Source organism: Prinia subflava, unplaced genomic scaffold (genome assembly GCF_021018805.1).
Source record: "Prinia subflava isolate CZ2003 ecotype Zambia unplaced genomic scaffold, Cam_Psub_1.2 scaffold_64_NEW, whole genome shotgun sequence".
Taxonomy (NCBI): Eukaryota; Metazoa; Chordata; class Aves; order Passeriformes; family Cisticolidae; genus Prinia; species Prinia subflava.
In genome coordinates, this window is record NW_026961071.1 from 202344 (window position 1) to 216352 (window position 14009).

The window sequence follows — 14009 nt, forward strand, 5'->3', positions numbered from 1 at the left end:
TGTAGCCCTTATTTTCACTCTGTGCTCTCTAGCCCTTGAGTCCTTTCCCTCTCAAGCCCTCCCTCAGCCTCTGTGTGTCACTGTCAAGTGCCCCTGCTGAACCCTACAACCTGCAACTTGGGTTCCTCCTAGGACACGGATCCCAGGGTGGGCCAGGCATCCCCTGGTGCACCCTAACCCTGTGCACTCCTGAAGATGGCTGACACCACAAAGCTCGCTAGAACACGGAGAGGGGTCAGAACTGTCCTGGCCAGGGAAGGCTCCAACGAGGCTGAGGAGAAATGCTCTCCCTTTACTTCCAAATGGTCCATCCCTCTACAGCCCTCTCGTCTCAGCTAACTTTAAATTGCCTCCTAGAACAGAAAAAGTTTTTCCTCTGCTCCTGACCACCAGCCCCAACACTTATCTTTCAGGAGATGAGTAGACAAAATCCATTCTTGATTGAAAAGAACGCATCAGGACCGTCAACATCGAGACATTCTCTGTGTCCGCTTCGGTGCTGCCGTATCCAAAATCAGCTCTGCACCTCCACAGGGCACCTAGGACCATGAAAATGAAAATGTGACGATCCCCTCCAGAAGAATAATCCCCAGGTCTCCTCCACACTGCTGTCCTGGCTCATCTTAGATCTACATTCGACTCCAGAGGCTGCCCGGAGGATACCTGCAAAATGAAAAGGTACATGCTTAACCCCTTGCCCAGGAGCGACCCTGCCTAAATGCCCCCTCACCTGCTCTCCTCCGTTCCTTGGCATGCCTAGGGCAGCAGCAGCACCTGCAAAGAAATCAAGCAAAAATGCATGCTGAAACAGTGTGAAACAGCAACCTCCCCAGTCCAACTAAGGTATGCCACAAGTGTACCTTAAGCTTACACCCATCTGGCCTCTGGCATCCAGGGCTGGGACATCCAGCAAGTGAACCAACTAAAATAAAAAAACAACAGTGGATGCTTAGAGCTGCACCAGAAATTAAGACCTGAGCAATAAAAACTGCTTCTATCCACCAGTCACTGCTCACCTTGCTTCATTGACCTTTACTGCCAATACCCAGCTTTAGTACCTAAAAATAAACACAAAGAACAATGCTGCAATGTAGCCACCATTCACACCTCCCCTGCCAAGACCAACACCAACCAACCTTCTTCTTCAGGCAGTGGAGGAGGAGAACACCCTCACCCAGGATGGGGCCCTCTGCCACAGATTTAATCCATCTGCATCTGAAAGTCAGTACAAAAGTCAGAGCACTGCAGGATAACTTAAAACCTCCAGGCATCTTGTGCCCACCTAAAAATACCCTCTACGCTCCCACTACACCCTACACTGCAAACTTCAAGTCCCCGGGACATGCCCTATTACCCCTACACCCAGGCTACGCAGCAGGGCAGAGCAGCGCAGGGCCAAACGCACACCAACACCCGTGACACAGGACACCACAAACGAGAAGGACGCAACAGCGAGAGAAAAGGCTTGGCAAGAAGAAGGACCCTGAGGGCCGAGAGAATGCGGAAGGAGATGACCGAGGTAAGACCGATGTAGAGCCGATGACGCTCAAAGAACCCGGCAGCAAGAAGACGCCAGCAGAACTGCTTCGTCCGAGAACCGCAAAGATGGATGCCCGAGAAACCTACGGTCAGATACCTCGACCTATCTCGGCATTCTTACAATGCCTACTCCGCCACAATGGATCATTGCGGTGCACAGCTGTCAGTACAGCTCAGAACAAGACCTGAAAAGACCTGGGACCGGATGCTTCTGAAGAGAGATGTGATTCTGATGTGCGTGCGAGGTCCCAAGTCAAAGCCACCGAGCTGAGGAATAGGGAGGTATTAAGAACGATGCCTGGTGTTTCCGAGAGGCTCCTCGAAGGGCTAAGGCAGAAGATATTGCATGTGAGACGCCCAAAAGACACAGAGTGCACAACAGACAAGTGACTCCACATGGCCTGGGACTGCTCTGCCCTGCACACCTCAGCACTGTGATCAAAACGGAGACTTTCCCTCGATGTGGCCTAAAGGGTCACATCTGGGCCATCCCGGTCTGCAGAGCTGACTCCAGACCCCTCTCCGCGAGTTCCCACCCGGCACCCTGCTTTCATCCCCTCTGTGGCTCATAGCCCTCCACTTATCTCTGGGACTTCCGGGAACGAGAATCTGCGTCGGGTGCAAAGGAAGGCCGTCCTGCCCTTGGGGAATTCCCTGCTGTCCCCGGGCTGCTGTGTCTCAGTCAGCTCTCACAAAGAAAACCAAACATCAGGGCACGGTCTCAGCAGAGCTGTTTGCCGCTCTGTAAGGGGGTCTCAATGTAATACGAGCAGAGCAGCTGGAACACACAAACAACAATGGATGCTTAGAGTTACACCAGAAACACCACTGCCCTAACCACACAAATACATGAACTTTGAAAAAGAAAACTCAAAAAAAATTGCACCAAAAAAAGCCAACTCTGATGACCCATAATCAAACTACTAAATATAATGAAAATAATACCTCGTCCAATTCCTTTAAAAAAACTCAAATATACATCCAGAACCTCCCCAAACTTAAAAAGGCCTGTCTCTAACCAAACAAAAAGCAAAATCCCATGTGTTTTGAAATACATAAACATATTAACCTAACACATCAGAACCACAGAAATTTAAATCCCAGTCAACACTAGTATGCCATATACAATAATCCCATCACTACATACAAAATCAAAATCCACTTCTATTACTAACACAGCAAAAAAAATCACAACTGTTAACTGTAATAAAACCTAAAAAAACTAACTAAAAATAAAATTTAAAAGTCCCACTGTAACTAAAGTGCCAAAACCCCTCAAACATTTAAAATAACTACTACAAAAAGGCCCTCTACCCACCACACCACCAACATCACATAAAACAAATAAATTACTCTCTTCATACAGCACACCCACATAAAAAAGCCTAAATGTCCCTAAAATCTTTCAAGTAATCACAAATTAACCCCCCAAAAAATCTTTATTACCATTAACAAAAAAAAATCAAAAAATGAACACAAACTAAAAAACTCCACCATACAAACAAAGAACACTAGAGTCTTTTCACTAACAATTCTTATCACATCATAAAAATAGAACAAAAACTGGAAACAACCATAGAGAATTCCACACAGCAAATCACAAAAACTAGCAGAAGATATAAATCAATCCAACTTGCTGAACTCAAAACTGACCTACAACTGACCCTAAACACAACTAAAAAAACCTACACTAACTCATAAATAATAACCATTACTCTATAAAATAACTAAAAAACCCAAACTAATTAACAACATGAAAAAATCTAAACTAGTAAACAGTGTCGCTGTGCGTGTTTTCCTAAACCCCAGGGCACGCAGCGACATTCAGGGGTGCGACACCTTCCCCCGGGGAGCTCTCACTTCCCCACCGGGACTCTGGTTCAGCCAGTCTATGCGCGCAGAGACAAAGTGAAGACGAGACGGGTCTTGGGGTAAACTAAGGAGATTTATTACAGGTATAACTGAAGCATAACAACTAAAAGCTGGACCCCAAAGACCGGGGGCACGTGTCCTCCCGTGCGTTTTATAGACAGGGCAATACAAAGCAAGCAACCAATGAAAATGCACTCAGGGAGGGGTTTAGGGCAGGGAGTACAGAACAAAATCCAATGGGAATAGCAGAAGCAGTGTGATGATATGAAACAGCAAATGATATATCGATTTAAAAAAGACTGGCAGGGAAAGCTCTAGAAATAGAGGCAGGGGCACAGAGGATTGACACCTAACAGTATGTATAATTTAAATCATAACACACAAATGAAATAGAAAGCTAGCTTGAAAACTTAGAGTAGAAAATCCACACCGCAACAAAACAGGAATGTCACTACCCCAAAAAACTACCTAAAAAATCCACCATATCACTGCCATGTTTGCAAAAATAAAACAAATAAGACCCACCAAAACAACAAACAAATCATGCCGCAAATATAAAAATATCACAAATAAACTTAACAACACCAAAAATATTATTCCTAATTCAATAAACCCATAATGCCTCAAACCATCCAAACAAAAAAATCACCTATATATACACACAAAACCAAAAGATCAATTTAACCATGAACAGTATCTCCCAAATTATCTGAACCTATCAAACATATACTGCAACCAAATAAACCAAATGAATAAACCCTTGCAATAAAAGAAACAATAATCCAACCACATGTATTAGAAAATCCTAACAAATTAACTACATCACACTACCTCAAACCAACCAAAACACTACATACTCACCGCAATAACAATAAACACCACTAAATGACTGAAAGCAGACCCTGTACCTCATATTACATCCCATTACACCATGGTAAGCCTTAGAAAGCATATCCTTTAACATATCATACCCCATAAAAAAAAACAAACAACAAAACCCAGTCTAAAAAAAAAAACATGATCAACACCTGAAGTAAGAAATACAACATTAAATAAATAGACCGTATCCCTTATCATACACCATCAACAAACAAAATAAATCTACACAGTGAAATAGTAAAAACCACCTTAAAAAAACTAAACAGAAAAAACTTTTAAATATTAAAAGCTGCATCCAACAAAACACCCAAATCTCCATCACCCAAGCCAGCCCTACCCAATCTGAATCCCTACATACAATAAATAAAAACAAAACCTCAATAACATTTATCAGAAGTCTATTTAAAAAGCTACTCGAATTAATTCTATCTCAAATACAAACAAACTCATCCATTAAGTTATCTTCACTCAAAAACTAAATTACATCTAATAAATACAACCAAAAAATAAAGCAAAACACTATATACCACCAAAAACCATAATATTTAATAAAAACCACATTTAAATACTACTATTCATTAAAATCCTAGGCAAAGGGGGTTTTTCACCAATTTAAACACAGACAATAACAAAACAGGAGTTTCTTCCCTCAATTTAAACTTCCTTTGTCCTCATAACCCCCATTTTTTTCAGGGGCAGCAGGGAGGGATTAGCAAGATAAAATTGAAAAGCAAAAGGTGAAAGTCCCCTGTACAAACCCACACTGGCTCACCGGCTGCTGCCCCGTCTAGCACAAAGGTTTGCCCCCCAGCACCTCCTTCAAGCAAAGCCCCACACCCAAGTGCATCCAGTTGCTCCCCCAGACCCAATGAGAGGCTCTCACCATCACTCCATGAGACATGCCTGGGAGGCCACCATAAGCCTCTCTCTTCCAGCAGCTCCATGCGGAACTGAGCTGAGGCACCCCCTCTTAAAGCAGCCTCGGGAGGACCCGCCCCCTCATCATCGTTACAGCACCCAGCTGTCTTTGTTCCCTGTCCTCATCATTCTCATAGCTGACACCTGTGGCTGCTGCCGCTCTGAGTGTGAGGGCAGGGGGGACTTGCTGCTCATTCCCTAGACAGTTCACTGTCAGCACTTGACACACTGGGGCACCAGACTTTCCTTGCTATGGATAAGGATCCCTCTTCTCCTGCAAGTGCCCAAGGCTGAAATTTGGATTCCACCTCCAAAATTCTGTGTGTGAAGTTCATCATTCCTAAGGAAGTTCCTAAGGAAATTCCCCAGCAATCATTAGCCTTCATTTACAATTTTTCCTTTGGAATCATTACTAGCTTGTCTGTCTGTAGAAGCATTTCATTGAGAGTTCAGGAGCTGGGTTGGCTTGTTTATGATCTAGCTGATAAGCCCAGGCTAAATCCAAACAGCCAGAATGACAGGGAAATATGGAGACAGTTTATAAATACTGCTCCCCTCGCGTGCAACTTAGTTCTTCATTGCACAAGGGGCAAGTATGGAATTCAGATGTTCTCTGCATATCTCCAGCTCAGACACTTCCACATCTGCAGCAGTGCCTCACAGAGCCCCGGCCCCACCCCGAGCCCTCCCCGCCCTGCCCGAGTTGTAGGTGGGACCATCGCCCGCGGCCCCGCCCCTCTCCTCCGGGCCGGCCCCGCCCCTCTCTTCCGAGCGGGCCCCGCCCCTCTCCTCCGGGCCGGCCCCGCCCCTCTCCCCCGAGCCGGCCCCGCCCCTCTCCCCCGAGCCGGCCCCGCCCCTCTCCCCCGGGCCGGCCCCCCCTCACACTGGAGCCCAGCCCGGGCTGCTCCCGGGCTGGGCGGAGCTCGGGGCACTGAGGCAGAGCCGGGAGTGGGACTGGGGGTTTCTCGTTCGGCTCCTCTCGGTGTCGGCTGGGGGTCCCGAGAGCAGCCGCCTCTCCCCCGGCGGGCGGGCTGTGCGTCTGGGGGCCGGAGCACCGGGGCGGCGTTGGGGCCGGGACTGGGACCGGGATGGCGGCGGGCGGCAGGAGCCGCTCCGGGCCGGGCACTGGGGCCGAGCCGCTCTTGATCCGCCCGCAGCCGGGGCTGTGCTGGGGCATTGGGGAAAAAGAAATCTGTGGCACAGCTCATTTCCTCTCCCAGCTTGGCTTCTGTGTGATCGTCTGCGACTCCACCTGCTCCCCTGGGCTTTTCAACCCGTGCAGCTGGAATGACCTGCCCGCTTCTAAGCCCGACAAACAATAATGGGACAGCTCTCTGCATCAGGCAGTGGAGCCTCGCTGCAGTGTCCCAAAGGTGCAGCAGTGCCCAGCATCTCTGGCTGCAATTTGAGGCGTCCCAGCGTAGCCCCTCTCTGGTGTTCCTCTGGAGCTGACACTTCCCAGCCTCCCTGACCAGGGTTTGGGGGTCTCAGCACAGGCCCCTAGCACATCCTGCTGCTTCTTCAAGTCCTGTTGAACCAGGAGGATTTTTGGGAGGTAGAGGCACCCAAAGCCAGCAGAACTGGCCTAAACCCCTTTTTGGGGAAATCTCTCTTCTTTCTTCCTCACCGAATTCCCACTGTCAAAACCCAGCCTGAGGCTCAGCTCCCCATCCCCTCAATCTCTCCAAGGAATTGGGCTTGGATTTCCCAATCCAGCAGAGTGGGAATGCTGCTGTCCTTACTGGATATCCAAATTGCAGTAATTGCTTAAGAAATAATTGAACGACATTAAAGGAATGAAGAGAAAATAAATCAGAGCTGCCAGCCCCAAGGGCCGTCCAAGGGATTCTCAAACCCCTTATCAATGATATGCTTTAATTAAACAACTCAAACCAAGTAACATCACATTGATACAGTAAGATTCTTTTTCATTGACTTATAGATCAATATTGCACAGGGTAAAACCCTTCTAAAGCCGGAAACTCTTTTAAGAGATATGCAGGGCACAGCTGCAGAGAGTGTCATGGGATTCAGGGGAAAAACCCCAAAGTTTTCAGTCTTTAGCATCTTCCACTGGGTTGTCATTGACAGCAAACACGGCTTCAGCCTTGGGAAGACATGGAGAGTCAGAGATTTTGCAGATCCTGGTCTCACCTCAGCCTTTTAGCAGCTACAGTCTGCAAGGAGAGAGAAGAAAATGGGTCAGAATGGACAGCCTACTTCCAGAAAATCATCCCAATTCAGAAAGCGTTAAGTAGAGCTGTAACAATCTCTCCAAGGTCCATTTCCCTGCCCACTGAGGGCTCTAAGTTGAAGCACAGGCTGGACCTGCTGTGGGCAGACTTGCAAAGCCCACAAGTAAAAGCTACTGGGCCAATTCCATTAAACATTCCAAAATCAAGCTCCTGGGATGCGACCATCTCTTCTGTCACCTTCAAACATCCAGAAGGAGCTCTCTTGCAGTTGAGCAGCATTCAAAAACTTGTTAGAGCAGAAACTGCCTCACAAATTACACTGGAGTAATGTAGGCTCCTCTGGCAGATATGTCAATAACAAAATGGTGTAGTTACCTGAACAGAAAGGGATGTAAGACCCATTACTACGGGCTAAACTGGAGCACTACTTCAAACTGGGGCAGTGAAGATGGTGGGTAGGAGCTTTTCTAAGAGATGCGGTGCCTACCAGTGGGGCAGAGTGGGGAAATTAATTCTGAGTTTTTGGAGAAAACTTTAAATCTCACAGTAGTAATGCTAAGCAGTGTTGGGTAACAAAAAAACCAAAACAAATCCCAAACCCAAAGAAAGGGCTCAAACCTGATCTCAGCAATTCTTTCCATTCGATTCTCTCCTCGCTCCTTTCATCCTGTGAAAGCTCACCTGGCTCTAACATTCTCTGTCCACACAGTAACTCTTTCCAGCCTTGGTCAGTGTCAGAGCCACACACTCAGCTTTGGCTGGACAACCTTCAGCTTCCACAGTCCACTTCCTCAGGCTGTTCGCTCCCAACTCTTCCGACCTGCAGTCACAAGATTTTAGTAGAGCAAAACATCAACTTGATTTACCATGATTAATTTGTGATTAATATTTCAAGATAAAGTTACAGCAAAAGCATTAAGTCCATTTCCACAGGAGGCAGAAGAAACATGGCTAAAAGTTAAATGAAGATCTAGAGAAGTGAATCGGAACTAACTAGAAACATCATATCAAATTTCTGAGACAGAAATAGGAACCTAATGCTGTGCTTGATAAACAGAAAATGCTAACTACCAAGAAAACTGAAGGAAAAGTGGCTAAAAGTCTTGCAGAGCACAAGACAGCAATTACAGGAAGCAGTCCAGTACATGTTACAATGCACTGAATTGCTCTGGGTGGAATAAGCTGTTCTGCAGAAACCATTGAAGCATATTAAGATTTCTCAGAGGTGATTTCAACAAAGAATGATGTAAGGTTAAATCTCACCCTGTGCGGCACCTCTTGCAAGACAGCTGGGCTTTCAAGAGTAAGCGGCTCCTCGTGAATGAGAGATTGCTTTTCCAGGGTTCCTGGCCTAGAGCTGAGATGCCACAGGTTACATCATGCACTTCCCACACTGAAGCCAAAAATCCAAATACAGCACTCCTTTAGAACCCTGAGAGACAGCCGTGGATTCTGGGGATACGGGATACAGTGGAAAATGGCACCAAGACACCAAGAACAGTGCAGTGCTGGCAGGCAGAAGCAGCATCCCTTTGCCAGAAAATGCCATTCTGCAGCCAAGTTAGTGCATGAGAGAATTTTACTGCCATGCAATAAAAAAAGTACTCTAGCAGTGGAATGAAGAAAAAAATCTCCAAACCCTGTCCAGAGTACCAAGGGGAATATCCACAGCAATACAGCAAAATAAATGGGAACTTCAGAAAAAAAAAGAGACATTAAAACCAGTCCAGATGAACAACCACTGTCTATTAGGACAATGCCTGCACAAAAGGACTCTGGTGCGGAGCCTTAATTGAGGATACAGTTTTTAATAACCCCTTTGAAGTGCTATAAACCAACTAAACCCAAGCACACTTTCATTTTCTAGACAGATTTTAAGACAGCTGAGTGAGAGTCTCAAGCACGTACTCAGTTGTCAGAGTTGCCTTTGCCCATCTTAGCAAGGACAGAGCAGATGTGGCCAGCACAGGGCAGAGCCACCCCAAGTCCTGCCCGAGCCCCTCTGGCCACACTCCCTGCTGATCATGCGGACCCCTAACAGGCTCCAGCCAGGCCTCTTTGGTGCTTGGTTTGTGAACTCTTCCAATCAAATGCGAAGGAACCCTCTAGTGCCCTGGACCTGGTGATATTTTCTGGGCTGGAATGCAACTTCCCACACAAAAGGCAGGCCAGGTTGGTTTGTTTTGGTTCTTTTTCTAGGATGTGCCTTACACAGGTGATGTTCCCTACAGCTGAGCACTGGGATGCCAACAGCACCAATACAGAAAACCACCGTGGGACAGAGCAGCAGAGGACGCTCCCTCCAGCCTTGCCAGAGATGTAACAGGAGCACCCTCAGTGCCATGCCTGGTGAGTGCAGTGGAGCTGGCAGGCTGACCCATAAACATTCTGCACTTACCTTTCAACAGAGTCAGTACGGACACAGAACAAATCCCTCTTGCAGTCGAGATGCCTTGAGGCGTGCATGTATCTGCTGCCAAGGGTCCTGGAGCAGCCAGAGCAGAGTAGGGTTTCTACCATGCTGCAAGCAAGGAATAACATTTATTCAGAAGAAAATAAAAGGAGGCACCTCTCCCCATCCCTTTTCTTAAAAATAAAAAAAAAAATTTTAAATCATGCATTAGAACTTTTTTAACCTTTCATTCATGCTTTACACAGTATAAATGATGAGCACTCATCTTTTAGCCTGAATTTGCATCAGCTCCTCAGGCTGGCTAACCTCAGCAAGACCAAGACCATCAGAATCGCTGAATTGTGGAAGGGGCCTTCAAGCTCACCCCATTCCACCCCCGGCCCTGGGCAGGGACAGCTTCCACTATCCCAGGGTGTTCCAAGCCCCGTCCAACCTGGCCTTGGGCACTTCCAGGGACACAGGGGCAGCCACAGCTTCTCTGGGGAACCTGTACCACGGCCTCACCGCCCTCGCAGGGAAAAATTTCTTCCCGACATTTAATCTAAAGCTGCCTCCCTTGTCCATCACTACATGTCCTTGTGAGAAATCCCTCTCCCTTAGGCCATACGCGGCTTGTACAGCCCACCCCAGATAAGTGCTCCAGGGGCTCTCGGGCCACACGAGCGCTCCGGGCCCTTTGCCGGTCCCCAGCGCCGGGAACCCCGACTCCCCCGGGACTGTGTCCAGCCAGGCCCGGCCCTCACCATCCGCACTCTCCGGGGAGCTCGGAGCCCTTCCGCCCCGGGTCCGCGGCGACGCTGGCGGCCGCAGCTGCGGCGGGAGGCAGGGCAGGAGGCACGGCGGCAGCGACCGCGGCGGCACGGGGGTGGCAGCGCTGGTACTCACTGCGCAGCAGGATGGGACCGCTGTCCTCGACACTGAACCCCAGGTGCGGGTGTCGCCCACGGGGCGCCCGCAGCCGGCGCACATGAACACCATGGGCGTGGGGGCCGCGTCCGCCCGCCGCTCCTGCTGCTGCTGGGCCCGGTCGGCGCCCGGCTGCAGCAGCGACAGCGAGCGCTCCAGCTCCGGGCACAGCGCCATCGCGTCCCGGCCGCCCGCCCGCCGACCGGCCGGCAGAGAGCCCGACAGCGCCTTGGAATCGCCCGCCGAGAAGGCGGCAGTGACGGCGCACACCGCCCCGGGACCGCCCCGGGACCGCCCCGGAACTGCTCCCGTTTTTTCTTCCTCTTTTTTTTTTTTTTTTTTTTTTTTTTTTTTCCCCTCTTCCTTCTGTCAAACAAAGAGGAAAGATGTCTCGAATACACCTGCAGCAGAGCCTTGGTTCGGCCGCGGCTATAGGGTCCAAACCCTATATAAACCCTATATAAACGTTACTTCCGCCCGTTGTAGCCGCCATCTTGGTTGTGGTGAAGACACATCCGGTAGAGCCGCCATCTTTTTTGTGGCACCCCCGAAGGCCCCGGGTAGCTGGTTACTCAGGCGCCTCACCAAAATGGCTGCCGCAACCGCACCGCGGCGCGGCACAGCGGGCACACAGCTCCCTCGCGCCGGGAAGCGACGCTGAAAATTGTTCCTGAGCGGCGCCGTTTTCGGGGTCGGGCGCAGGCAGTTGGGTCGACGCCCATGGGTGGTCCTTGTGTTTTCCCGCCTTTTTTGGCCGCCGTCTTTGGAAGGTCGAAGGCGGCTCGACGAGCCGCCATCTTGAGCGGGGCATTAGGTGGCTGCCCATACTTCCGGCTGCCATCTTGTTTGTGGCTGAAACCATTTCCTGTTGGGCCGCCATCTTTGTTGTGGCACGGCCGAAGGCACCCCGGTTTTAAAGGGGGGTGCCTGACAAAATCGAGAAAGGAGAAATCAGAAAGGAAAAAATTAGAAAGGAAAACATTAAAAAGGAGAAAAATTAAAAAGAGAAAAATAAAAAATAAAAAATTAAAAAGGAAAAAATTATAGTGGAAAAATTATAGAGGAAAAAATGACAAAGGAAAAAATGACAAAGGAAAAATTACTAAGGAAACATTAAAAAATACAAAACAACCGCAAACATAAAAATAAAACATAAATCTAAATAAAAATTTAAAAGGTATTGAAAATAAAATAAAAAGTGAAATCATAACTATAAAATATAAAAGTAAACTAAAAATCGAAAAATTAAAAATTTGAGGAAACATTAAAATATTTTTTAAAAGTCAAAATAAAAAAACATGAAAATCTAAAACACAATAAAATAAAATAGCATGAAAAAATACAACAATAACAACAACAAAGGAATTCAATAAATGCAGCTCTCCCCTCCTTCCACTGCCTAACACAGCTCCAGGAGTGTTCTTGACTGTGATGCAGGGATAGGGAAAACAAACCCAGTGCCTCCCACAAATTCAGGTTTTCTAGACAACCCCCAGTTTTACTGGGAAACCAATTCTAGCCAAGCCAGCAACTCCCCTGGGATGAACATCTGCAGTACCGCGCTGTGTCCACAGGGCGGCAGCACTGGGACGGGCCCGGGGCAGAGCTGCAGTACCGCGCTGTGTCCACAGCAGACAGGGACCCCCGAAGAGAACGTGCACAGAAACCCCCTAAAAGAAACGCCCCGAAAGACACCCGGCCGCCGCTTAAAAGAGAACCCCTGCCACCAAGCAAATTCAAACCAAAAAACCCCCTCTGTTTTAAGCTCTATTCCATTATTTCTTTACATTTATTATTTTAATATTGATAATTACCATGTCTTTTTTCTAGTCATATCTATGGATGTAATATATAGACTACTGTATATAATATAAGTAATGAGAAATATTATAGATTGCATTTACTTACGATATTATTTTTCATATTTATATTTGTTTTATTATATATATTCATATTTTTGTACTTAGTTTTTAAAATTCGTGTTTATTGCTGTATGTTTTAAACTCTATTAATTCAGTAACCTAAACACGACAGCACCCCAATTAAGCAGAATTACATTAGCCTGGTTTTCTAAGGGAGAAAGTGGTTTTAAATTAAAATAATATTGGTATAATTTCTCTTTCTCTGTTCTTTTGTGGGGTTGGTGGATTTTTTTTTTTTTTTTATGTTGTTTGTTTTGTTTTGGATTTCTTTGTTACTAAACAATGAGAGTTACAAGATCAAGTCTACTTTGTTTTCTCGCTACCTGTGAAATACACCTCGACTTCAAGGTAATGTTCCTGATCCTGTAAATGGCTACAATGAGAATGGTTCGGGGGAAAAAGGAAAAAGAAAAAAGAAGGCCCCTTGGTCTTTAGAGCTTTCTCTGTTCAGGATTTCTAATTTAGCAGAAAATACAGAGATTTCTCTAGCTGCACTCTCAATTCTATCCGGACGTGGAGTGGACATGGATTTCATTTGTCACCTCCTCTGTTCCCACCAGCCAAACTTCTACATACTTGGGCTATAAAAAAGTAGATAAAAGAGTAGAGAGAGAGGAAAAAACCAAACCAAACCAAACCAAACCAAACCAAACCAAACCAGACCAAACCAAAACACACCAACACAAAGAAAACATGAAGAAAAAAAAAAAGTTTTCAAATAAAATTTCAAGTAAAACACAGAAAAAAATAAAATTAAAAAGTTAAAAAGGAAAAATTAGAAAGAAAGAAAATAAAAAGCAAAAATTAAAAGGAAAAAAATAAAAAGGAAAAAAGTAAAAAGGAAAAAAATAAAAAGGAAAAAATAAAAAGGAAAAAATAAAAAGAAAAAAATTAAAAAGGAAAAAATTAAAAAGGAAAAAAATAAAAAGGAAAAAATTAAAAAGGAAAAAATTAAAAAGGAAAAAAATAAAAAGGAAAAAATTAAAAAGGAAAAAGTTAAAGAGAGAAAAAAAGAGGAAAAAATAAAAAGGAAAAAAATAAAAAGGAAAAAATAAAAAGGAAAAAAATAAAAAGGAAAAAATAAAATAGGAAAATTACAAAGGAAAAATTACAAAGGAAAAATTACAAAGGAAAAATTAAAATAGAAAATTTCTTAAAAGAAAAAATTTAAAAATACAAAAAGACATCACTTATTAAAAAAAAACCCTACATAAAAAATTCAAAGTAATTAAAAATAAAGAAAAAAGTATAATCAACTTTACAAAGAGATTCATTATGGCAATTCAACACTTAGCAAGTTTCCCTGGAAATTTACAGACTTGTGGGCATATGGTGCTGAACAATGCCTGATTTACCAACATGAAA